Below are 26,953 nucleotides of genomic sequence, written 5' to 3'. Positions count from 1 at the left end.
CCTGCCTAGGAGGTACAATTCACTGTTATTTTGATGGTACCAATATTATAGCTAGCGGGAAGAATGAAAGCTGAAAACGAATGCCATATTCTAGCAGAAGGTATTTATAAAAAGTTAATTTTTTGCCTACTGTCGTTATTTTTGGGATTGAATTAAAAAAGTGTTATTAATAAGCAGTTGTTGTTAAGTCATTGTCAATTTTACCAGTTTCACTAAAAATATTGGAGGATTGTGTTATTTTCTAGGAGAATATTGAAAAACGAAGGGGAAAAGGAAACCATAAACCTTCAGCCAGGAGTCACAAATTGACGCATTTCAATCGGAGTCAAACGAATATATTACTTTTTCTAACGTCGCTATATAAACGTATTAGAAAAGTCGATCAGTTGGTAGAAAAGCCCGTAGTTATAGCAGCGAGGTAGGATAAATAGTCATCTCCTAGAAACGTATGTGTCGTATCCGGGCGGCGCGCGCGCACGCGACTTACGCACCTACTCGGTAAATCACATTAGCTACTACAGAGTGCAAACCTTTTGACCTACCGCGTGCGCTAGCGTGTGTTTTTGAGAAAGTTATGTTTCCTATAAAGCTTACCAAGGAACGTGATATTTATGACAAGTCTATTCTCACATAATATCTGTTCTAGATGGTTTTTTTTAGAATATTAGCCGTGTTAAATGACTAATATTCCTCTTTCCTCTCCAACTAAGCGCCAGGCTTGTGCTAGGAGTAGGTACGACAATAGTGGCGCGGGTGGGGCGGTATTTGAACCGTCGACCTTTCGGTTTTCAGTCTACTCCTTTACCCGTTGAGCTATTGAGGCTCTAAGTTGGTCAATAACAGCCACATGAAATAAAGTTTGAAATCGTGGGTAAACTGAATCATGTAAAATGTATACTTATACTCGTAATGTACCCTGCATTATAGAGCGATGACTGCGTAACCGCCTTACCCTTATAGCATAGAACTGGTAAGCACTATGAAAAGAAATTTGAAAATTCATTATTTTATTTGCATTATGTACTTAAGCAACAATGTGTGCTTTGAAAGTGCTTTATGTTGGACGGCTAGTAACTAAGGTATATAAGTTAGTAAAAACTTTTTGATAACTGACCGGCTTACCTAAGTGCAAACGAGTTCAATAACAGATTTTCAACTATAAAATGCTCGGGCAACTAGTTAGTACATTAGGTACTAGAAAAAGATAATCGGCAACTTTGGTTTCGTTGAGTGTCATCTTCGACACTCTTACCTACTTTATGTACGCTCTATGAAACCAAAGCTATCCGATTGTCTTTTTCTAAAATTCGATGTGAAATCTTTTTTGTTGGGTACTAACGTGTATTCTCAGGATCGCACTGTAGTTTAGCGAGCGCATATCGGTGCGCTGCGCAGTGCCAGCCCAGTTGCGCGCATCCTACTGGCGACCTTGCCGACCGACATGCAACCCGAGATTTCACTTCCTCTGCTCGAAGCTGAAAAACGCCTGTACCTTGACAACTACTTACTTAGTACTTATTTTTATTATAATGACCAATTTGCAGTAAAGCATCTTTATGTAGGGAAAATGCAAAGTAAAATAAATGTCTTTGGAAAAATGATGTCGAATTATTGGACTCATATCTTCAAGTTTGGAGAATGGAACTAAGTTCGAAACAGATTAACATTATTCCCTTTTCGGGGTCGGATCTTTTGTAAGGTTCCGTACCTCAAAAGGAAAAAGGATCCCATATAGGACCACTGTCTGTCTGTCAAGAAACCTATGGGGTACTTACCGTTGACCTAGAATTATTAAATTTGTGAGGTAGGTACGTCTTATAGCACACGTAAAGGGAAAAATCCGAAAACCGTTATTTTGTGGTTAAATCGCACAAAAAAATGTGTTCATGAACAAATAATTAGTATTTTCAACTTTCAAAGTAAATTACTATACCTATTACATTCTAAAACAGTTTTTCATTTATTTTTATGTATTTGAATTTTCATACAAAATGTCGAAAAAATACGAATGCAGTACGGAACTCTCGGTCTGACTTGCACTTGGCGGTTTTTATCCCGATACAAGTTGACTGCGACACCTTGACTGCAATCTCACCCGGTGATGATGCAGTCTAAGATGGAGGCGGGCTAACCTGGAACCTATATTCATGGCGTAGCCTCCATACTACGAGTATGTTAGAAATGACCTACAGCTCTGTCAAATGACATTTGGCTAATTGGTGAAATAAAACCATATTTTATGAGAAAAAAGAATCCATAGTTTTCGTAGGTAAGTATATACAGAGCGGAGCGAGACCAATAATTAATATATGGTATAGACTTTACTTAAAATTGTGTACAAAAATAGGTTTTGCGGTATTAATTAATTAGAGAAAATCAAATTAAGTTTTTATTCCTTTAATTAATTAAAATTCAAAGATAGACAAATAGACATACACTATTATGAACAGGATGGAACTAGTTTTAGTGTTGTCAATTGAAAGTTTTATGTGTAATGCAACAATGAATGAATTGTGCATTATACATTCTTCAAAATTCACCGGACATGAGTGGTTGACATAAACAGCTCACATCCGTTAGGTTTTTTCCTTTCTTGATTTCCTGACTTTTTTCCGCGACAGGTCGAGATGGAAATCGGGGAGAGAACGCCCCGTACCGGCACTATCCCTGGCGGGCGAGCGCGGGTTGCGTGCTGATGTGCGGGGCGTCCCCCCGCCTCATACCCCGATTGCCATCTCAACTTGTCGAGGACTATGCATACCTATACATACGCCTGAATGAATTGATTGGCTGAAGTTTGGCAGGACAGGCTTACATAACGAATGGCCGCCAAAGTTCTCTTTGAATTATGCCAACAGCGAACGAAGAAAGTAAATAAAGAAGAAAGGTTATAAAATAAACATTTTTAGGAATTTTTATCTTGAATAAATATTCTCACGACCGGCAAATTTGAATTTCACCTTCACCTCGCCGGATGCTTTGTGTATATTTGACAGTTTGCTTAAAATAGTATTGAGAAATTTTTGCGGCCCGTTCATCTAGTTTTGCGCAATTAAATATTTGCCTAAAAACAATATTAATTAGCCGCATCCGGATATCGAAAGTGAAATAAATATGAACTTAATGAGGTAACAGGTTTAAGAAAATGGTAGATTGGGTTTTAAATTTACATTTGCTAGAATCGAAACAAAATTATTATTATCATTAAATTCAACATTTTGCGAATTTTGCCACACTAATGCAAAAGTTCCAGGGAGTAGGTACATCATCAGGTAATAAAGGTAAGTATAAAAAATCTTACGTCAAAGTTTAAAGTCTAATTTCTTTTATATTTGTTCAGAATAGTATTTATTAGAAACTAGATGATGCCCGCGACTTCTTCACGCGTGGATTTAGTTTTTTAAAAATCCCGTGGCAACTCTTTGATTTTCCGGGATAAAAAGTAGCCTATGTCCTTCCCCGGAATGTAAGCTATATGTGTACCACATTTCATTAAAACAGACAAGAAGACAGACAGTTATCTCATAAAGCCACCATGATCCAAACAAACGTTCCTTCCAGTGTTGGGGACAATACGCAGAGAAACTTTCGGCTTTTATAAAATAAGGAAGGTCTGGCACACGCTGGTTCTCTCTCTACTAGTAAAAGCACGTAAAAGCCTACCTGAATAAAGAACGTTTTGAATTTGAATGTGAAACGCCCATTGTGCAAGTGACTGAATCCATCAGATAACAAGATAAAAGATCCATTTCAAAAGAAAACAAAAGCTTTCATTCCTCGTCCCAAATGAGACGTTTATATTTCTGCCGTCGGAGAACTAAACGCAGCTAAGTGCAAAAATACAAAAATCTAAATAATAGGTATTATATTTTATGTGTGCAAAGAGGTAGTTTCGAGATATCATCACAAATATACTTAGTAGGCCTAGTAGCACCTTCCAGATATCAGTAAAACATAACATGACGTTAAATGTAATATGGCATCTGATAGTTAAGTACGCGTACGATTTTTTATTTATATTAATTGCTGAAATAATTTAGCTACAAAATGTTTAAGTATGCTAAGAGTAACGGCTAAAATTCTTTCCAGCTCTTTTCAGTAGAACCTGTTAAACCTAACAAACCTATGAAGATGATATTGCTAAGGGCGAAATTTGAATGCCATAAGTCTACGTTGTCGCATTAGTGTACAAATTGTGAAAAACCAAATTAAATTTAAATTTCGCGGGCAGACCCATCTCTTGGGCCTTAGGCCTACATTAAATAAATATTTTAGTTTTTTTATTATGTCGTACCAATTTTTGTCACTGTATACCCCGATGATGTAATAATTATCTTAAACATCACATTACCCAAAACCATTTTTTTTAAAGTACCTAGGTACTTGTAAACGAATTGAAAATCAAGGACCACAATATAAATTAAAAATCAATCGCTATATTTTATAAAAGTTTAAAAATTCTTATAAGCTACCAGTTAGAACATTAAAAAAAAAAAATTGACTTGGATTGAAAAATATATAATTGACTTTGAACTTGTAACCAGAAAGCATATTCCAACTCATCCTAGTCAATGATCACAAGTAGATACAGGATAGTAGTAGTAGACGGGTAGATACTTCATAGTTTTTTAGGGTTCCGTACCTCAAAAGGAAAAACGGAACCCTTATAGGATCACTTTGTTGTCTGTCTGTCTGTCTGTCCGTCTGTCCGTCTGTCCGTCTGTCCGTCTTTCCGTCTGTCCGTCTGTCCGTCTGTCTGTCAAGAAACCTACAGGGTACTTCCCGTTGACCTAGGATCATGAAATTTGCCAGGTAGGTAGGTCTTATAGCTGGTTTTAGGGGAAAAATCTGAAAACCGTGAATTTAGGGTTAGATCACACAAAAAAAATTAAATTGTGGTCATGAACTAATAATTAGTATTTTCAATATTCGAAGTAAGATTACTATATCAAGTGGGGTATCATATGAAAGGGCTTTACTTGTGCATTCTAAAACAGATTTTTATTTATTTTTATGCATCATAGTTTTTGAATTATCGTGCAAAATGTCGAAAAAATACGACTGTAGTACGGAACCCTCAGTGTGCGAGCCTGACTTGCACTTGGTCGGTTTTTTTTTTTGTAAAATGCCCATCAAAAACTCGAAATCGACCACGTGTTACTTAACTGAGTTTTAATAGTAGGCAAATTTGTTTCCACTCACAACCATATTTTATCACGAGATCAGAGATACGTCACAGATAACATTGATCGCCTGAATGGCTCCTGATAGATTGGAGGCCGATTAACCCGTCGTATTCACTGAAGACGCCCATATAATATAGGCCTGATTTGAAGACAGGTGACTATTTGTTGGGTGAATAACATGATTAGCGGATTCATTCAATCTGTTCGCGTTCACTGCTAGACATAAGTAGTTTTTTTGAAGAGCGTGCTACAGCCGGAAATATAAGTAGCGTGTCGTGTTGTGCCGTGACGAGTCAGAAACATACTAGTTTCATACATTTAGTATAGGGTAGATTGCTTCGACATAATGGGTTAGAGACAATTCATTCAATCAGCCTGCTAGACATAGGTTTTCTGAAGAGCGCGCTACAGACGGAAATATATTAGTACTTACTTAGCGTGTCGTGTTTTGTCGTGACCAATAATATAAAAAAAACAGTTATGGGTCCTAAAGAAAAGTGTAAAACAGCTTTCTTTGGGTATCGCGGGAAAAATATCTCACAAAAAATAATATAAAAAGGCTAAGTAAACTACGAGTACCTATTTCAAGTCAATTCAATGATTTTCAATACATTAAACGAACATCAATTAACATTTTTCATATAAAAGCGGTTGCCGACGAATAAAGCATTAACTGTCACTACAAAAAAGTTGGCCTGACTGAAACTCGAATTTGCCCTTGGGCCCAGAAATCTTGTGGTATTTATTCTGGACATTTATAAGCTATGTATCTGTGTCAGAAATTATATTTTCGGTGTTAACCTTTTGGGTGCAGAATGATCGTCAATTTTTATTGAGGTAGCCAAATTGACGACCTCCCGGGCGCTATAGTGTACGTTGTGGTCTTATATAAAGATAAGTGGGAGGTCGTGGTTTTGATTCCCGGCAATGGAAACTATGAATGTATAATTTGTTTAGTTTGACTAGTCTGGTGAGAAGCACTGTTTGGAGCTTTACCGCGATTACGCACTCATCCGATCCGAGTCCGTGAAAATACGTTCCTTTTTGTTTTGTATGGCAGCTTATGACATAATATGCCGTAGATATTTTTATATCCGTTTTTTCACGGATTCGGATCGTATGAGCGCGTAATCGCTGTTAAGGAACTTCTAACAAAACCTGAAAGCTTCGACGTCACTGGCAGGTGTCAAATGTTAATACATTTGACGCAGGTAGCCTGAAGGTAGCCCTATTGTTCTATGATTTCACGTCAACATAGCCCTGTTAGAGGAGTTCCCTCACTCTAGTTCACTCTGACCATACCAGCAAAGACATCGCTAAGCGATTTAAGTAGTGCGATGCCTCGTAGAAACCTTTTCGGGGGAGTTTAATTAAACTACCATAGTCCACACTCCAAGGTTTGCTCTTCCTACGCCTCATCATCATGACTTAGGTACCATTAAATGAGATCGCAATTAAGAGCTAACTTGTCATTGAATAAATAAATTAAAAATTGTTACGCTGGAAACATACACAAAACACGCTCAACCAGGAACCATAAAACGCGTGGTCGTTCGTGACAACTGATAAGTCTCGGGTTTTTATTACTGTGTGTTCTACTAGTCGATTAGGAAATATCTCCATCAATCTTTGGTACAATCTCATTTGTTGTGATTGGCTGAACTTATGGCATTCTTGCTTCAACAATGCATTTCAGCCAATAGTGAAAGCGTCGACTAGTCAAAGGCGATTACGATCGTCACACTGTAGCCTCTGCTGTACCCTAGACGTCAAACTATTGTGACTGGTTTTTTTATTCAGATACAAGTTAGCCTTTGACTGCAATCTCAACTTGTGGTAAGTAACGATGCAGTCTAAGATGGAAGCGGGCTAACCTGGACCGGACCTGGACCAGGGGTATGGCAGTTTTTAATAAACCCATGCCCTTTTGGTTTCTACACGGATGGTACCAGAACGCTAAATCGCTTGGCGACACGGCTTTGCCGGTAGAGTGGTAACTAGCCACGGCCGAAGCCTCCAACTAGACAAAAAGTTTGAAGCAATACTTAGTTCAATTTTAATTGACTCGACACACGTGATTATCGTTCATGTAGCGTGTTACAAATATGTTGCCAGCTTAACTTGGAAATAATTGCTCTAGTGTGGACGGTTTAATTTATGGGGGTTTTCAAAATAACCGGCGTCGTATTCGCTTTTCAATTTCGTTTGTTTATCGAGGTTAATCGTTTTGGACTTGTTTAATTAGTTTCTGGGAGAAAATTTTCTCATGGAAGTTAACTTACACTATAAAGGTTACCATTATTGGCTGCAGAGGAACTTATCTACCTCACAAAAATTGTGTATTAAAAATACTATAAAGATTTCTATTTTTTTATTTTTCATTGTTTTTTGTATAGGTATATTTAAAGGTAAGGCCGGTAAGATAAAATGCTCACTCTGAGGAGAGTTCTTAGTAGTGGGCCGGCGATAATGATGATGATGATATTCAAAGGTTCAAAGGTGGCTTAGAGAGAGCTATGGTTAATTTTTCTCTACGTCATCAAATCAGAAATGAGAAGACCCGTAGGAGAACCAGAGTAACCGACATAGCTCAGTGGGTTACGATGGACATTAGGGTGATGATGACAATCCCTATATATAAAAATGAATCGCGACTGTGTCGCTGATCGCAAATCTCGAGAACAGCTGAACCGATTTCGCTAATTCTTTTTTCATAATATGCCTTGAAGTACGAGAATGGTTCTTACGGAGAGAAATATTTTAAAAAATCCTGAAAAATAATCGACTGTTAGGCGGTACGAAGTTCGCCGGGGCAGCTAGTATTTTATATTTTTAATTGTTTTTTATTAGTTTAGACTCAATGTCTGAATCAAAAACGGTTTTCTTATCAAGCTTCACAATCATTTGCAATTTTCTATAAAAAACACTTCGCTTAGTCATGGTGGATTCAAATAATAACAATTCAAACAAAAAAAAGATAAATTCGTTTACTTTTACTTAACTTTTATCTCGATGTATTTCAATCTGATCAACAATACTTGCTTTAAACTTAAAGCCGTGATAGCCTAGTAGTTAAGACGTCCGCCTCCTGTTCAGAGGGTCAGTGGTTCGATCCTGGGAACGCATCTCTAACTTTTCCGAGTTATGTGCGGTTTTTTTATTATGATTCAGATACAATTAGCCCTTGACTGCAATCTCACCTGGTGGTAAGTGCAATCTAAGATGGATGCGGGCTAACTTGGAAGGGGTATCTCAGTTTTTATTAAACCCATAGCCCTTTGGTTTCTACATGACATCGTACCGGAACGCTAAATCGCTTGGCGGCACGGCTTTGCCAATAGGGTGGAAACTAGCCACAGCCGAAGGCTCCCACCAGACCTAAGTGTGAGATCTATAGAGTGCACTCTGACTTAGCTCAGACTTCAGACAGAGTTAAAACGAGACAGAGCTATATCTCTCACATAAATCTGTTTCATTTTAACTCAATCTTAAGTCTGAGCAAAGTGCGCTCTATAGATCTCAGCCTAAGTCTATAGGTATACTCGTCGATAGGTATACAGAGCTTCAGGCCGCCCTTCGTATTCTGGGGAGGGCAAAGGTTCGCCAAACATGCAAACAGAAAGCACACAATCACACACACACATATCCACATCAGAAACAGCAGCCTCATACAATCAGGATGCGACTGCTGCATCTGTTTACGGTCACCTAGATGCTGCAGTTGAAGACGGTACACAAACCATGATAGATGACCCCCGCAGACGCACAGTAAAAACTGGAGAGACAGTAGAAGTATCAACAAATCCTTTTGCACGAGGAGGGGTAGTCCAGAGATCACCACCAACTAAGAGCATGGACCAAAACATTGACGTAACAACAAACACACAGGTAGGAGTAGCAGGGAGTCAACACGTCCCCTTAGCCTCAGACTCAGAAAAAACAGTGCGGCTAACAAAACTCCACGAGAGAAGAGGCTCACTTGGCTCGGCGGAAAGCTTATTTACAGCTTTTAAAACCAAAACAGGAGTCGCAGGGAAAAGAATGAGGAATGAAGAAGAAGACGGGGAAAACATACAGGCAGAAATAATGAATGCAATTGCAAGACTCACAAAAATAACAGTAGGCCTAGTTAAAATTGTAAGCGAAAACGCAAACACCAAGATGGAAATAAAAAACGGTGTCAGAGACCTGAAAGGAAATATAGAACACTTAAATAAGATGACAAAGGACTGGGAGAACTTCCCCCGTAAAGCTTCCAAAACAAGAGCGATATCCAAACTCACCAAAGAAATCGGAACACAAACGGTGGAGGATGACAAAGAAATCCAAAGCAACGAAGAGAACAAAAACTGTGTTACAAAAGAAACTGGAACACAAACTGAAGACAATAAAAGTGAAAATCTAGACCATATGGAAGATAAAAGGGAAAGATCAATCATTACTCATAATACCCAGCAAAAGATCCAGAATTGTAATAACTTAGAAAGACTAGTGGAGTTAATTGATATAGAATGGCCAGAAGAATCTTTTAGTATGGTGAAGGTTGAAAAAAGGAGTCTATTGACTTTGGATAAAGACTGGGATATTGTGGTAGTTGCAAAGCCCGGCCGCATAGAGAAAGATCAAGCGAAGGGCATCAGGAAAATGCTAAAAAAGTCTTACCCGGAAGCTATGGAGTTACTAGAAAATAGCGATACAACCACGGTAGAATATACAGTGCGAACCAGCAAAAGCTCAAAAAAAGGAATTGCGGAAGGGGAGAGGTGGATTTATGTTATTCCGCGTACAGAAAACTCGGAGGAGCCAAAACCTGTGGAAACATTATACAAACAAATCCAAGAACTCAGTAAGGTTCTCAAAGAGCATAGAAGAAACAGGAAGTTAGCTATAGTTGCTGAAAAAGGAGTCAACAAAGAGCACCTGCGTAAGATTTTAGAAACACTCCTAAAAGGCTTCGGATTCGAAATAAAACTTCTTTTGGAAAAAGGTCTAACCCAAACAGTAGACAGGAAAAATAGGAGGGAGGAACACACAGAAACCCTATTGGTGAAAGGAAAGGGCTCGTATGCCGACACTCTTAAGAAAATGAAAGCTAATGTCTCAATGGCCGACCTGAAACAGCTAGGAGTCAAGGTTAAAACTGTCAGAAAGACTGATAATGGAAAAGTGCTAATGAAAGTGACAGGAGACGCAGAGGCACTAAAAAACAAACTTTCAAGCGTTGTAGAATGCACAGAAATTGGACTGGGGAAAGAAGTGATATTTCATATCACAGGAATGGAAGAGGATGTATCGGCCGAGGACTTGAAAGTAGCAATAGAGTCAGAATTGAAAATACCGGTGAAGGTCAAATCCATACGACCCACTCAGTACGGAAGCAAATCAGCCACAATTGCGATAAGCCCACAGGCCGCAAGAAATATTGCGAACGTTACCCCGGTAATTATTGGCTGGACAAGATGCAGACTCAGAAAACGAGTTTTCGTGGAAAAATGCTATAAATGCTGGGAAGTGGGGCATAAAGCCACAAAATGTGAAGGACCAAATCGAGTTAGCCTCTGCCGAAGATGCGGAGGAGAGGGGCATAAAGCAGATAGCTGCACCGCTGAACCAGCCTGCCCTCTCTGCAAAACGACAGGACACAGGGCAGCCACAACGGGTTGTCCCAAGTTCAGAAGGGCTATAAACGTCGCCAATGAACAACATCAAAGAGGTCGGGCAAGGACAGCACCAACAACACCACTTAATGGGGATAAAAGTCCTACAAATTAATGCAGATAGGGTCCGCGCGGCTCATGATCTCCTCCCAGTCACAGCTATAAAGCACGGCATAGACCTCGTTATTTTAGCCGAACCAAATAAGAAATACGCTGAAGCCGCGGGATGGGAAAGAGACCTGAGAGGAGACGCGGCAGTTATAATATACAATAAAGCCCTGACGGTTAACGCAACAATTAGAGGAAATGGCTTTATTGGTTTACAGCTCACAAGATTCACGGTGTACAGCTGCTATATCTCACCTAATTGTACAATCGACGAGTATAAAAGAGACCTAGATGAACTCTGTGAAAGCTTGCGACTCCAAAGAGGAAAGGCTCTGGTGGCAGGAGACTTTAACGCTGCTTCCACCGTGTGGGGAAGTAGACAGACCAACAAAAGAGGCCAATATCTTATGGATGTGCTTGCTGATCTGGATTTGAGTGTCGCCAATGTCGGGAAATCACCAACATTTGAAAGAGGAGACAAAACGTCCATACCAGATGTAACCTTGGTAGATGCAAACTTGGCCGGAAAGATCACAGACTGGCATGTCCTAGAAGAAGAGTCAATGAGCGGCCATAAATACATTGTTTTTAACATTGGCGAGAAAAAACCGACTTACGTGCCAACGCCAACTGGTTGGAACTTCAATAAAACCAACAAAGAGAAATTCGAAGAAACGTTAAAAGGCGAGTCTATAACAACCCCATCCGAGTTGATCGCAGCAACAACCAAAGCATGCAATAGAGCTATGCCAAAAAGACGAGCTAGACGTAGCAAAGCAGTCTACTGGTGGAATAGTGACATTGCCGCAGCCAGAGAAAAATGCCTCAAACAAAGAAGAGTGTATACCAGAGCTAACTCTAAAAAGAAAAAGAAACAGGACAAGTCTGAAGAGGAAAGGCGTGAACAGGACAGAATAAGCGAAGAAGCAAGAAATAATTACAAGGCAGCCAAGTCTGAATTACAAATTCTTATACTCAAATCAAAAGGAGAACATTGGCAACAAATTGGCGAAGAGGTCGATAAGGACGTATGGGGACTGGGATACAAAATAGTGACAAAAAAGCTCAGAAAATCTCCTCCCGCCCCCATAAGTCTAGACAAGATGCGCGACATTGCAGAGGCCTTATTTCCCACTCATGGTGATTTCACGAGGATTATCGAAGCAACCGACCAGATCCCGAAGGTTACATGTGAAGAACTAACTAAGGCCTGTGACCGGATTAAACAACGAAAAGCACCGGGACCGGATGAAATAGCACCTGAAATAGTCAAATTAGCTGCGAGAGTCATCCCAGAAAAAGTGAGAGATGTCATGTGCAAAATCCTCCAATGCGGAGAGTTCCCGAGTATCTGGAAAACTGCAAGACTTATCTTACTGCGAAAAAACAATAAACCAGCAGATGATCCCTCAGGCTACAGACCTCTCTGCCTTCTGGACTGCTATGGCAAGCTTCTAGAAAGATTACTACTGAATAGGATAGAACAAATATTGCCAGATCATGGTGGATTATCAGATGAGCAGTACGGATTCAGACAGGGCAGGTCTACATTGGACGCCATCGAAAAGGTGAAAAGCATCGCCAAGGCAGCCAAACAAGGAACTCAGCGAACTAGGAAGTTGTGTGCTCTTGTTGCATTGGACGTCAGAAATGCTTTTAACTCTGCGCCGTGGAACCAAATCCTGGAGGAATTCAAGAGGAGAAAATTTCCTGGGTACATCAGCAATATTATTAGCAGTTACCTGGATCAGAGGACCATTATAGTTACTGACTCTGCGGGGACTTCAGAGACAATCAAAGTAACTAGCGGAGTACCACAGGGCTCCATTCTTGGGCCCACGTTATGGAATATCCTGTACGACGGCGTATTTAAACTAGACATTGGTGATGAGGCCCGCCTCATTGGTTTTGCGGACGATTTGGCTCTGGTAGTATGCGCCAGAACAGACCAACTACTCATACAAAGGACGAACAGGGCCCTTAAGAAAATAAATGAATGGATGGTCAAAAAGAAACTGAAACTGGCTCCAGAAAAAACAGAAGCAATAATCCTAAGTGGAAGGAAAAAGCACGGCCCCATCACCTTCAACGTTGAGGGAGTGCAAATAAAACCAGGTGACAAGCTAAAATATCTTGGAGTGTGGCTAGACCGTAGCTTGAAGTTTGACAAGCATGTGGCCCAAACTGCTGAAAAAGCCGAAAAGTTAACAACAGCACTAAGCCAGCTTATGCCCAGGAAAGGAGGACCAAGAGCCAGCAAAAGAAGGATCCTAGCATCAGTGGCACACTCGGTGATGCTGTACGGAGCACCAGTCTGGGGCCAAGCACTCCAAATGGCTAAATATAGCGACATGCTTGGCAAAATACAGCGGCGACTGGCTATCCGAATCTGTGGTGCATACCGGACAATATCTAAAGAAGCGGTCATGGTCATAGCAGGGACGATACCCATAGAAAGGCTAGTCATGGAAAGAATGAGGATATTCAAAGGAAAAGACCAAAAAACCCCACAGGAACAGCGGCAACGGACCCTAGAAGAGTGGGAAAAGGAGTGGAAGGAAAGAGGAAAGGGGCAATGGACTAGAGACCTCATACAGGACCTCCGAAAATGGATTAATAGGAAACACGGGGAAGGCGATAAATTAATCACACAGGCACTGAGCGGGCACGGAGTATTCAACACTTACCTGCATGCCATCGGCAAGGCACCCAGCGACAACTGTCCCTACTGCGGTGAGGAGGACACACCGCACCACGCAATTTTTGAGTGCAGTATGTTCGCAGATATAAGGAACGAAGCACGTGGAAACGGAGAACCTCTCACCAAGGACAGTTTGGTGCCACAGATGCTAAACGATGAAGAGGGGTGGAATAAGGGTGCAAAAATGCTCCAGGAAATAATGAGGAAGCGTGTGAACGACGAATGGTCCAGGCAAAGGGCAAACGAGGCCTGACCGGACAGCCCCTTTCCTGAAGATTTGCGTATTGCAGTACCGGGGAAGGACGGCCAGCGAAGGGAGGAGGTTTTAGTCCGTAGGTCGCTGAGGAAGCCTCAGCGAAGTCGGGCATGCCAATTGGTATCCATGAGGATTTCCTCCTACCCAATTTAAAAAAAAAAAAAAAAAAAAAAAAAGGTATACTCGTCGAGACCTAGCATAAGAAGGTACTTACCTACTGATCTTTATTTCATTGAGATGTTTTGCCTTTTACCTTTTGTGGATGTGTTCCCAGAGTACAGTGGCATCCAAGTCACTAACTATTGTTTTGATGCTAATGCCTAACTGTGCTTTGCACTACAAGTACACTTTTCTTATGTAGAAAATTAATGAAGTAAAGTAACAACTGTCGGTTTTCTTTTCTACGGAGACCTTCACTGAATTAGCTTTTTGATCAACTGTTTAAGTTACAAATACATTTTTGGTTTTGATTTTCTTGAGCGGTTACAATTACGTTTTATTAACATATGGTAAATTAAAACTACCCGACTATTCGAAAGCGCTTGTAAAAAGTCTACTTGAATAAAAACATATTCTATTCCATTCTATTCATAACATTATTAATATTTTTTTCTAAAAAAACAAAAAAAGAGTAATAAGCTAATGTTGCTTAGGTACCTCATAGAGGGTGGAATAATCAAACATGAAATTTTAAATATCAGATCTAGTGTTCATAGGAGTATCTAGGCCTCTTTTGGATAGATCCTATGGTTTTATTATACCTAATTGTAGAAGTTTTCTTGATATTTTTATGATCTATCGAAAAAAGTAATCCATTACTAATATTATAAATGCGAAAGTGTGTCTGTCTGTCTGTCTGCTAGCTTTTCACGGCGCGAACAGTTCAACTTATTTTGATAAAATTTAGTAAGTACAAAGTTAGCTTACGTCCCGGGGAAGGACTGCATAGGCTACTTTTTATCCCGGAAAATTAAAGAGTTCCCACGGGATTATTAAAAACCTAAATCCACGCAGACGAAGTCGCGGGCATCATCTAGTCCTAAATAATTGTCATTGTTGTCATCAAAAACTGATAGGCACTGATAGACTGACATACCTACGTCTCTTGTAAGAATTTCCGTAGTAGCCGCCGTGGTCGTGCGTCTCCTTGATAGATCACCCTTTGACTATTCTAAACTATGTATAATTTGTGTTATATAAGGTATTTTTGGACTCTCTAACTGAATAATTAAATAATAATGCCCGAACCATTCAGACGGACTATTTCTTTTCAATTTTAATCTTGAATTATGATAATATGATATCAAGCTGCCAAACCACAGAACTTATGATTCAAGGAATTATTTCCTCTCGCTCGCAGCAATCAGATACGAAGCACAAATCATTCCCAGTAATTGATCCTGAACGATTCAGCCCGATAGCCAGCCCGGGGGATATCGAGCAAGTTGAACCTGTGTAACCTTCAACGTTGACCCCTCGCTTCATTCATCACACGGCCTTTAATTCCGACTCAATCAGTTCGAAAATTTGGTATGTATGTAGGCAGACTTTCTCCGGGTGAAATGGTCGTAGAGAGGGGGCCCGACCTTGTTAGAGGGAGCCTGACACCTGCGCTGTAACCACTTGTCACTCTCGGCCCGGCGCGCGCGCACCGTCGCGTTCGAAAACCAAACGTAATCCGCACGTGTCATCCGATTTCGATTTTTATCTGTGGGACCATTGCCTTATCTGTGAGAACTGTGACATTGTGTGTGCTCGTTTGAATTCGGAAGCTTTTACGGTATGTCGCCTTTTTTAAATTAATTGTTTACATAATGATAAGCTTAGTTAGCATGTGCGTTCAGGAGAATATGCACATCCTGGTTACTGGAATAAGCTAGAATGAAGAAAAACCATGCAGTGCCAAGAAACATATGACAAGGGTTTTATAGAGAACGTGCAAGAATGCTGAAATATCATGCTTAAATCTTTAAATAACAATTCAACATATCCCATCAATATGGGTTTAGAGTATACAAATCCTGTTGGCTAACATACTAGAACGGCGAAGAAACACTTACGGAAAAATGAAGCTTTCATGACTAGTTTATGCTGGCGACTTCGTTTTCGTTTCGAGGAGCTTAGTAGGTACCTACATCTTGTTACCAGTTACACACCCATTTTCTAGGAGTCGATTAAAAACCATTTTGTATGATTTGATTTGAATAAATTAATGAGATATTTGATGCTCGCGACTTTTTCCGTGTGGAAATTTTCAAGATCCTGTTGCACCCCTTTTTGGGGTCAACTTAAAGACCTCTTCACTTTGTGATTAATTAGTTTTGAGGAAATATGTATGTTCATATCCTCCAGGAATATGGTTCAGTTGTTCTGAAAAGTAGGTTACGTAAGTACCTAATCATCATATTACAAGGGATTTGTCCTGACTGACTAGCTAACACTGGATCGACGCACGGGGTCTAGCAACGCCGCTGGGGTTAGGAAACTTGAAATTTTGACAGTAAGTTCTTCCCTTCTATGACGTTAGCGCCCACTAATAACACAGGACAGGACAGGATTTTTGAAATTTCCATCCCTAAGGGAGTTAAATAGTGGATAAAAGTTTCTATGGAAGTCCGTTCTTTTTTCAAGTTATACAAAATGAAGACTACGTGTTTCACGATTTTCACAAATTCTACCCCCAAGGGAGTTAAATAGGGGATGAAAGTTAGTGTGAGTTTGTCATTTTCAAGTTACATCTATGAAAATTGGTATGTGGGCTTTCGGGCAAAAATGAAGAATTAGGTACATAGGTATATCAGGATTTTTGGAAATTCCACCCCTTCACCAATTTAAAAAATTCCACTCGAGTAAAGCCGTGGCGAGTCTGCTAGTCAGTAACCATATCAGTACCCATATTATATGTGTGAAAGTGTGTTTGTTTGTTGGTTTGTTGGTTGTTGGTTTGTAGGTTTGTCCTTCAATCACGTCGCAACGGAGCAACGGATCGACGTGATTTTTTGCATGGGTATATTCAAAGACCTGGAGAGTGACATAGGCTACTTTTTATTCCGGGAAATCAAAGAGTTCCCACGGGATTTTTAAAAATCTAAATCCACGCGTACGAAGTCGCGGGCATCAGGTAGTATATAAAAGGATTAAGATTTCTTTGAAAACTTTTCGAAAAATCTTTTCTTTCTCATTATTTTAGAATAAAATTTTCTTTACACATTCGAGGGAAAATAAAATGGCGGGAAAGGCGGTAATATCTCGCGAGCATTCAGCGGAGCTCGTCAGCTCAGTGGGTCAACCAGACGCTCGCTCTTGCATTAATGAAGTGAATCTTATTGAATGTGTTTACATAATTTGATCAAACTTTCTCAATTTCGTCCTCATTTGATTTTTCCTCTGAGAATATATTATTATCTATTACTTAAAAAAATATGCTTTTGCTTATAAATTATAATTCTTGCTACTTCTAGTTCAACCACCTAAACGAAACAAAATTTACATCTTATGTTGACTAAATACCCAAAATTTCTGAATCACATCGAAAGATTTAATAATCCGAAATAGTCCATAGTTTTAACGGTAACTTTTATACGCTGTTAGATTATTTACATGATAAGCAAAAATTCTAGTTGTACCCCGGATGTCCTGAAAATTATGTTAGGTATTTAAACGCTACACAGGGAGCTCTATCTATGTAGGTACCGACAAATATACTATTTTCTTATAATAAGGACATCGTGCCAAACTCTAGAATTCTGCGAGAACGAACAGAGTAGATTAGTAAAATCATCATCAGCATCAGCATCATCATTATCGGTCGTCGGTTCACTACTGAGCACAGGTCTCATTTCTGAATGAGGAAAGTTACTCGTAAATGCATATTCCGAGAGAATTAAAAATTTGGCGCAACTTGTACTGTATGATTATACTTATATTCTGTGCTACGACATGTCGAGATGGCAATCAGGGTATGAGGCGGAGGGCGCCCCGCACACCCACACGTCACCCGCGCTATCCCGCACTGGGTTAACGCGGGAGCTGTGCGGGTGTGCGGGGCGTTTCCACCACGATTGCCATCTCGAACTGTCGCGTACTATATTTACTCGTAGTAACCTCGTAGTACGCTATACGCTGTAGATAGCAGTAGCGCTCGTAACCGTATTGTTGCGTAAATTCATTGACATTGACCGCTGTAAGCTTCACATTTTGCATTGTAGCGTAGCGTAATGATGAAGACAGAGCTTTTGAATTGTCATAGAGTAACGATGGACAGAGGTTTACACAGATATATACCTACATGCAACTATCGTGGTGGCACCTATAGTCCCTCTCGCTCAAGCAGAGGTAAGTACTTACTTGTGAAATGTTATTCCTTCTATATTTCGTTCGCTTCGGCTACTACAGCCTGGTATACTGCCACCCGCCATTGCTGAATAACTTCAAAAACAAAAAACTACAAAACAAAGCAATGATTTCTTTAAAATACTTGAGTCAACAGGACCTCACTTCACGTTGTTTGTCAAGATCTCACGTACAAAATACATCTTGACAAACAAAAAAGTGACTACGGTGTGAAGGACAAAAAGTACCTAATCATATTTTTGTCACGTTCTAACAAGAGCTTAGCTGCGTTTAACTATGGCGCTCTAATAGTAAGAGTCACAATAGGGCTACTTCTACAGGTATTTGTTCTTTGCATTGTAGCGTAGCGTTATGATGAAGACAGAGCTTTTGAATTGTCGTAGAGTAACGATGTCATCAGAGCTTTATTAAGGCGGACGGAACGGAAGGCAACGAGCAGTTCCTAACTGATTCAAGGACTACTTTTATAAAAAGAGGATATTATAAAGAACTAGCTGATGCTCGCGACTTCATACGCGTGGATTTAGGTTTTTAAAAATACCGTGGGAACTCTTTGATTTTCCGTCCCTTTCAAAGTATTAAACTATACCCATGCAAAAAATCACGTCGATCCGTTGCTCCGCTGCAACGTGATTGAAGGACAAATAGGGGTAGTGAAGGGGTAGTGTGGTGTTGGCTTCTGGCACCCTTCGGGTACGGAACCTTGAGAAGAAATTTATTACCTACGAATACCTAGAAATGGTCAATTAATGCCGTTTGCAATTGCTCTATTGTAGCAATCTTAAGCTAGTAAAAAGTTAGTGAATCAAAAAAGTCTCTATCTAGTAAGACGTATGAAATACAAAACAACCATTTTACGGATTACACAGTACGACCTTCTAAACAAATCAACGAGGTTTCAATGTCATTATAAACACAGACCCGACCTCATTTGGAAATTTTCACCTGAATTAATATTTTAATATTAATATTACTTGACCTAGTGTCTTTCGATAACTAAAAAAAGTTAATTCATTGACCTACAATATAATTGAAGATAGTTTTATAAACTGGTTTGATAACACTTCTATGTTAATGATTTATGTCGAGATAAGGATTCTTTATGATATTTTTTTGCAAAATAGTTTTTTATTTGATTACGAGGAAGTGTACAGGAAGTATTTTTAAGTAGGGCTCATTTTTATGAGTTTCCATCTAACAAAAAAAATTATATTGTTTCATTTTTAGTCTATATTATTCTAAATCCATAATGACGCTTAAACATCCATACTAAGATTATAAATGTGAAAGTGTGTCTGTCTGCTAGCTTTTCACGGTCTAACAGTTTTACAGATTTTGATGAAATTTAGTACAGAGTTAGCTTATATCCCGGGGAAGAACATATGCTACTTTTTATCCCGGAAAATAAAAGAATTCCCACGGGATTTTACTAGAACGGCAACTCATATAGGACAGAAGCAACAGAAGCACACTGAATCAATGACCCACGTAGCCTATTCGAACGTCACGGGCTAATAAGTAAATTTTATTATATTTCATAATTAGGTCAATTACTGGGCATGGAATCTGGAATCTTACTCTTTGTTGAGTAATGTGATGTAATACGCATAACGATACGTATAACATAATTTCCGATTTTGTACATCACGTATCTACCTATCATAAAAGGTATATGTACTCAATACTTGCCTCATTATGGCATAGTCCGTATTGTTTTAAACTGTAATGCATTCATTAATCGTAATACTTTTAATATAATATATTAATACTTACGTATAATGATATGATATAAGTACCTATTAATTATCGTTATCCTTAGTATGTAACTGTATTAATATCAACAACATCGATTATTTGCCGCATTTTATTACCTACTACTTACCTATAATAGCTTGATTTAAATCACATAATTATTGTTGTTATTATATTATTGACTGACATATATATCATTGACACAATATATTATATACTAGCGAGACCAATAATTAACCTATGATATGTACGTACCTCTCTAATCTATTAGCTTTATGAAAAATGCACCAACTTCTTTGTCAAAAAATTTGTCAGGGTTTCCCGACTGGATAATATGTTTGCTTAACTCTCCATTGTAAACACATTGTCTGCCCATATTCATACAAATACATTATTCTCATTTCATTTCATTACTTATATTATAGGTGCGAAAGTGTGTCCATCCTAGGTACCACGCTGGCCCCTGACAACTCTTTTTTTTAATAAAAATAGCAAGCAAACTAGCAGGCGGGTCACCTGCTGTTAACTGATTACCACCACCCATAAACATTTGCAGTACCAGAGAAACCACCAATGCGATGCCGGCCTTTCAGGATTTTGTTGGTCCGGTCCGCCCTTGAATAACCCCATTTTATAATCTAACGGGAACACCGCCGAAGTGAGTAGATTCCACAGTTTGCATGTGCATGGAAAAAAGGATCTGGCACAACAGGCGGTCGAAGTGCACCAGCCACCCAGGTGGTGAGGGTGAAATTACTTGCGGTGGCGTGCGGTGCGGTTGTAGAAAAAATAGGGTGGAATAATGTCAAACAACTCTTCAGAGCACTCCCCACTTGTATATTATTTTGAATGAATAATTAGAAGACCAAAATTAGTACTACGTATAAAAAAATGTGCCAGTTTTATACAAAGTTGACATCCACTTGTTTTTCGTGTAGTAATTTAAAATTAGGCTCTAACCTCGATAGTAAAACATTGATTGACTTTTACTTGTATAACCACTTCCGGCATAAATTAGCCAGTAGACTATTAATATATGTAAGAAAGTTTTATAACTGTATCTTATATTATGTGTGACTAGCCAATAGCCATGTTTTAATTTCAGTGCCCACTGCTGAATATTTATGTATATACAAGAATAAAATATTATAATATGTGGGATATTTTATATGCGTATCTTCAATATTGACGATGAAAGCGCTTTCAATGAATTCAGAGTAAAAATCTTGAGTTCCGCTTTCTAAAGTACAGTCAGCGTCAATTAATTTTATTTCTAGGCAGTGTTTAGTAGTATGTACTTATACAAACACTTTATTGGAATTATTATTAGGTAAAGAGATAAATAATAGATAAGTAATATAATTTTTAAAAATTAGATGATACTCCTTCATCCACGTGGGTTTAGAGTGTTTGTTAATCCCGTGGGAACTCTTTGATTTTCAGAAATTAAAAATAGCCTATTATCTGGTTCCGCAAGATGTTCCGCGGATGCAAGCTATCTCTGTACCAAATAGATGATGCCCGCGACATCTTCGGTGTGGATATACTTACCTAGGTTTTTTTAAATACCTACCGTGAGAACTCTTTGATTTTCCGGGACAAAAAGTCCTTCCCTGGGATGTAAGCTATCTCTGAACCAAATTTTGTAAAAATTGGCTGTGTAATAAACCATATCAGAGTAGACTAGAGTGAGGAACTCTCGATTTGATCCTGAATCGACTGACATAGGCTACTTTTTATCCCACAAAATAAAAAGTTCCCACGGGATTTAAAAGAAATTAAATACGCGCCTATAAAGTCGCAAGCATCAGCCAGTCTAATAACCAAATATATAAAAGGAAAGGCTGATTGACTGACTGATTTAGCAGCTCCAACTACAGGACGGATTTTGCTGATATTATGACGTAGACTAAGGGGTTGAAAATTGTGTAGCCCACGCAGACTAAGTCGCAGGCATAAACTTGCAAATTATAAAAGTAAGTCAACTAAGTAAAAATTAGTACACGTGACGTAAAGGTAAATACAGCTTTAAATCACACGAAGCACAGTTTTCTATGACAGTGATAAAAACCGCGCTAAAGCAAATTGAATTACGTGTAATTGGGTAAAATCAACAACTGCGAACAAGCCATCAGTCAAGTAAACAGGAAACACGGCGGCCATACGTCGGCATTCGGTTAATAGCTGTTTAATCGTTACGTTAATAGGAGAAACGCATCTCCGGTTGTCTGGACCGATGACTGGAGCGTCCCGAACTGTTTTTTGTGGGCTTTCTCCTTAGGGTTATTAATGTTACTAATTATATGGCTCACAGGCTGCTTAGGTCCGTGTGACTTTTTAATAAATTCTTGATCAGTGTTATTTATTACGTGTAAGATGAGTTTTACTGCCTTTCGTAGCTAGGTATTGCTATTTTATTGTAGCTAATTCTGTTATTAGATACTAAAATGACAGGGTGTTGTGTTTGCTATGCTTTCATAATGCTCTCTGCGGAAAAGAGTAGTAGCACTATAGTTTAGTTTAGAAATTGTGTACAAGAGAATCGGCCTCAATTGTAAGTACAACAGATTTAGCTTTATTGTCTTGTTGAGCTCTTTTTTAATCTTTAAAAAAAATCTGGTCTTTATTCGACTTTATTTAATTTTAATAACTCAATTTTCTCATAGATAAAAATGTATGAGAGATATCACTAAGTAATAAAAATCATCTCATTTTCTTTTAAGTAAATAAAACAACGAAAACAAAGCGTAGACTTAACTTTTAAACTTTGCCGTTTCATAAATATTAATATGAACAGTCCTAAGGTTATTTTTCGATCGATATATCTGTTGTTTGAGAAGAAGACAATCTCCGAGCAGATAAAATAGACAGGTGCTTATTGTTCAGACTAACGTAACTGAGAAAAGCGATAATCCATCATAAGAACTTACGCATTCGGGTAACCAGAGTCAGAGAAAGTTGTGCCAGACGCGACGAGGCATTATATTGGTGTTAATAGAATATGTTAATAGAATACTTTATAAATTGATACGAACAAAAACACACAACTGGTCAGACCTAATAAATCGTGCTAATATCATATTTTGTCTGATAAAACATGCATACTTTGTTTACCTAAAGAATCGTGCACGGTAAAAATTGTAATGTAACGACGTGCACTTACAAAGACCAAGGTTCTTGTCTATTTCTATAAAATAGTTATTGTAATGAACTATTTCACTGATTGCAATAATTGTCCGTTTTTAAAAGAAGCGCACAAAAAATATGAAAACTTTGAATTTTCTTGATATCCAGATTTTTTGTCTAAATAATATGTCAAGCGTAAAGTATGTGCTTGGAAGAAGCATGACAAATAATAATAATTATTCCAACGGGTGGGATTTGAAGATGCACTTTTTATGTTTTAATAGGCAACCTAAGTTATTTAGCTAATGACAGTACCAGTTTTAACAAATTTGCTATCAAAAGAACAAAACTATAGCAGGTACTGGGGCTTAAATCAGTAAGTAAGTAGTCCTAAAAAAAGGTTTTAAAAGAATAGCTTATCATAAACCGATCGTTGTCCAAAGTCTTATTCGATTAGGTCTTCAAATCCCGACTGTCGACTTTTTTGGTAGAGTAACAGATTCAATGAATCTCAAATTAAGCAGACTGGTTGAAGTTGAACATATCCCCTGCGGCGAAGGCGATTGACCGAAAGGTGTAAAAAAACGGACAAGATTTCTAAAACAGGCAACCGCTCAATTGTATCTAAAGATTTTGTTGTCAGTCATGACAAATAGAGTGGAAGGTACGAAGTTAGCTTTAAAACGAATCAAAATTTGTGATAAATAATCATCATCATCGTCATTCCCCTTCATTGGCCCACTACTGAGCACAACTCTTCTCAGAATGAGAAGAAAATATTCAATGAATTTTTAAATTTGAATCAGATCAAATCTGTATGCTGCAATATGCAGCATGCAATATGCACCGCTCGCCCTCCCACTGCTAAAGATGCAGGAAAAGTCAGCCATCAAGCAAGCAATACGCACCACCACCATGCAGTACCACACCACCGACACCAGAGCACCCTTAGGAGATGTAGACCTTACAATCCACGATTGCAAAGCTCCCGTCGCGTCGGGGCGAAACGTGCGTTGAGTTAGTTTTGGGATTTGTGTGGTGCTGTGTGGTGGTGACAATGCGTATTGCTTGGTTGGTGGCTGGCTTTTCCTGCATGTTTAGCAATGGGAGGGCGGGTGGTGCATATCGCATGCTGCATGTTGCACCATACAGATTTGATCTGTTTCAGCGGATTATAGCACATTAAGCTTTTGGTTAATTGTATATCATGGACTTCCGCCTGCTTCTATAAAACTTTAATACCACCCATTATGCAACCGTTTCATAAATATATATTTCTTTTCATTTGATACGTAGGTATCTAATTCTTTTATGAGTGAAAAATTATTAGCAAGTAGGTAAGTACCTATTTAATTATGCTATAATGGAAACAGCTCTTTGAATATATTATGCGATGGAACACAACTTTGAAACAGGCCACTGGGCAGCTTCCCTGCTGACCTAATTTATGTCTGTTTATAGTACGCAGCCTTGACCTATTTTGTTTTAAATCGATACGAGCACTCCATGGGGATGAAGATTTTTCACACCTTTCACAAATCCACACTAATATTATAAATTTGTGTCTATCTGTCTGTCTGCTAGCCTTTCACAGCCCATCCGTTCAACCTATTTTGACGAAATTTGGTACCACAAGGGTGGTTAAGGACACAGGGTACTTTTTATCCCGGAATTTCAAAGAGTTACCACAGGATTTTTAAAAAACCTTAATCCACGCGAACGAAGTAGCGGACGTCATCTGGTCTATATTATATAAAAGGAAAAGCTGACTGACTGACTAATTGACTGACTGAATTATCTATCAACGCAAAGCTCAAACCACTGCTGGACAGCCATTAGCCAGATAGCCATTATGGCGTAGTGGTAAGCACTGTGGTCTTATTAGTGGAAGGTCGTGGGTTCGATTCCTCGCAGGGGTTTAGAATTTTATAATTTCTTCATTTCTGGTCTAGCCTGGTGGGAGGCTTCGGCCGTGGCTAGTATCACCCTACCGGCAAAGCCGTGCCGCCAAGCGATTTAGCGTTCCGGTACGATGCCCTGTAGAAACCAAAGGGGCATGGGTTTAATATAAACTGCCATACCCCTTCCAGGTTAGCCCGCTTCCATCTTAGACTGTATCATCACTTACCACCAGGTGAGATTGCAGTCAAAGGCTTACTTGTATCTAATTAAAAAAAACAAAAAACAAAGCAACAAACAAACACGCTTTGGCATTTGTAATAGTTATGGGTAGTGAATAGCTGACGCACGTCTATACCTTGCGTGGGCACTTTTTGATTTTCCGGTATAAAAAGCCTATGTCACTCTTCAGGTCTTCAGATTTGCTTTAGAGTCAAACGTGGCCGGTTTTTGTGATAGTGCTGTCAAATAAACAGAATACTTTATACCTATTCTATGTAGAGAGAATAAACTTGTTGACCGTCCTAAAAATGTTAACTTTTTGTGGTCTTTGACCTGACTGTAGCAGATATTATGTACAAGTTTGACTTGTTATTCATTCTAACCCAGATTTTTTCTTGTCAATGAGTGGAATAAAGATAGTACTTCCTTACCCAAATGCATTTTTTTGCACTTATAATAGTGTCTCATAAGTTAATGTTTATTTAGTAGGTAGACATTTTGTTCACTCCGATTGCTTCATTTTTTATCTGTTCTACAAAATATTCTAAACGCTCGAAGCTGATGACGCCATGATGAATTCCAACTGTGACGTCACGTGGATTGAAATTGTAATGCATTTCACTAAGAAAACACCGTTGCTAACCAATCCTTGTGACGTCATGATGGCTCATGAATCTAAAAAGACGGCGGGTAGCGTTTTCGCGGCGAAATTTGAAATGCAAAATTTAAATGAATTTTTATTGCACTGTTTTTTTTTTTTTTTTTAATTATTATTTCTCACTTATCGATCGAATAAAATTTTTGTAAATTTTTTGGTAGTTTATTATCACTTTAGGATCAAATTAAGGCACTTTTCAAAAAAGGGTTAATATCCAATTGGTAATGTGTGCGTACTTTAATATAAATCAATTATCTATTACGTATTGAGAAAAATAATATTTACAAGACGTATCAGTGTGACAGTTATACATACCTATAGTTTGAACTGGACTTTACCTTTCCCAATGATCATACGGGCCGGTCGCGACAGCTTTCTTTCGATGCCATAGCGAGGAACATTTCACATGAGAAGTGCTACCAGTACCTACACTACAATGTATTTTTGAGATCAATATCAAACTAAGTTTTCAAAGAAATACGATTAAATTAAGAACTAAAAACTACAAATTCGGAGTCTTCATATTATTGAGATCTTTCATATAAACCAAACTTGTTATTTTTTCTTGTTTAGTTGTACTAAACTTATCCGCTTTATCTATATCTACATATATAAGAGGAAAAGCTGACTAACTGACTCATCTATCAACGCACAGCTCAAACTACTGGACGGATTGGGCTGAAATTTGGCATGCAGACGGCTATTATGATGTAGGCATCCGCTAAGAAAGGATTTTTGAAAATTCAACCCCTAACGGGGTAAAATAGGGGCTTGACATTTGTGAAGTCCACGCGGACGAAGTCGCGGGAATAAGCTAGTTTTAAAATAAATTTGTAATGAGTAGATCCATTCACAGACTTCAAAACAGATAATGGGGTTGTCATGTGGGGTTGGAAAAATGGCACGGCACACTATTACAATATTTAGGAAAATCAAGACAAGAGGGGTATAAAAATACGAAAATTGACAGAAATACCAGTGGCCCTACCGCGGTTGCTTGACAGCTACAATGTCACGATCGCAATCATCTCTGAT

At 38.7% G+C, this 26,953-nt stretch overlaps 1 protein-coding gene across 1 annotated transcript in view; it reads left to right on the top strand.

Annotated features, from left to right (window-relative positions):
* Positions 1-15,654: 15,654 nt before the first annotated feature.
* The window catches only part of dy (dusky), a 44,844-nt gene continuing 33,545 nt past the window's right edge, over positions 15,655-26,953 (top strand). The window contains exon 1 of the mRNA XM_034972695.2: positions 15,655-15,688. The gene's annotated coding sequence lies outside the window, so the exon portion shown is untranslated. The remainder of the gene's footprint in view (positions 15,689-26,953) is intronic.

The sequence above is a fragment of the Maniola hyperantus genome, chromosome 10 (assembly GCF_902806685.2).
Source record: "Maniola hyperantus chromosome 10, iAphHyp1.2, whole genome shotgun sequence".
NCBI lineage: Eukaryota > Metazoa > Arthropoda > Insecta > Lepidoptera > Nymphalidae > Maniola > Maniola hyperantus.
Note: the sequence above shows the minus strand (reverse complement) of the source record. Positions and strands in the feature narration are given on the sequence as shown.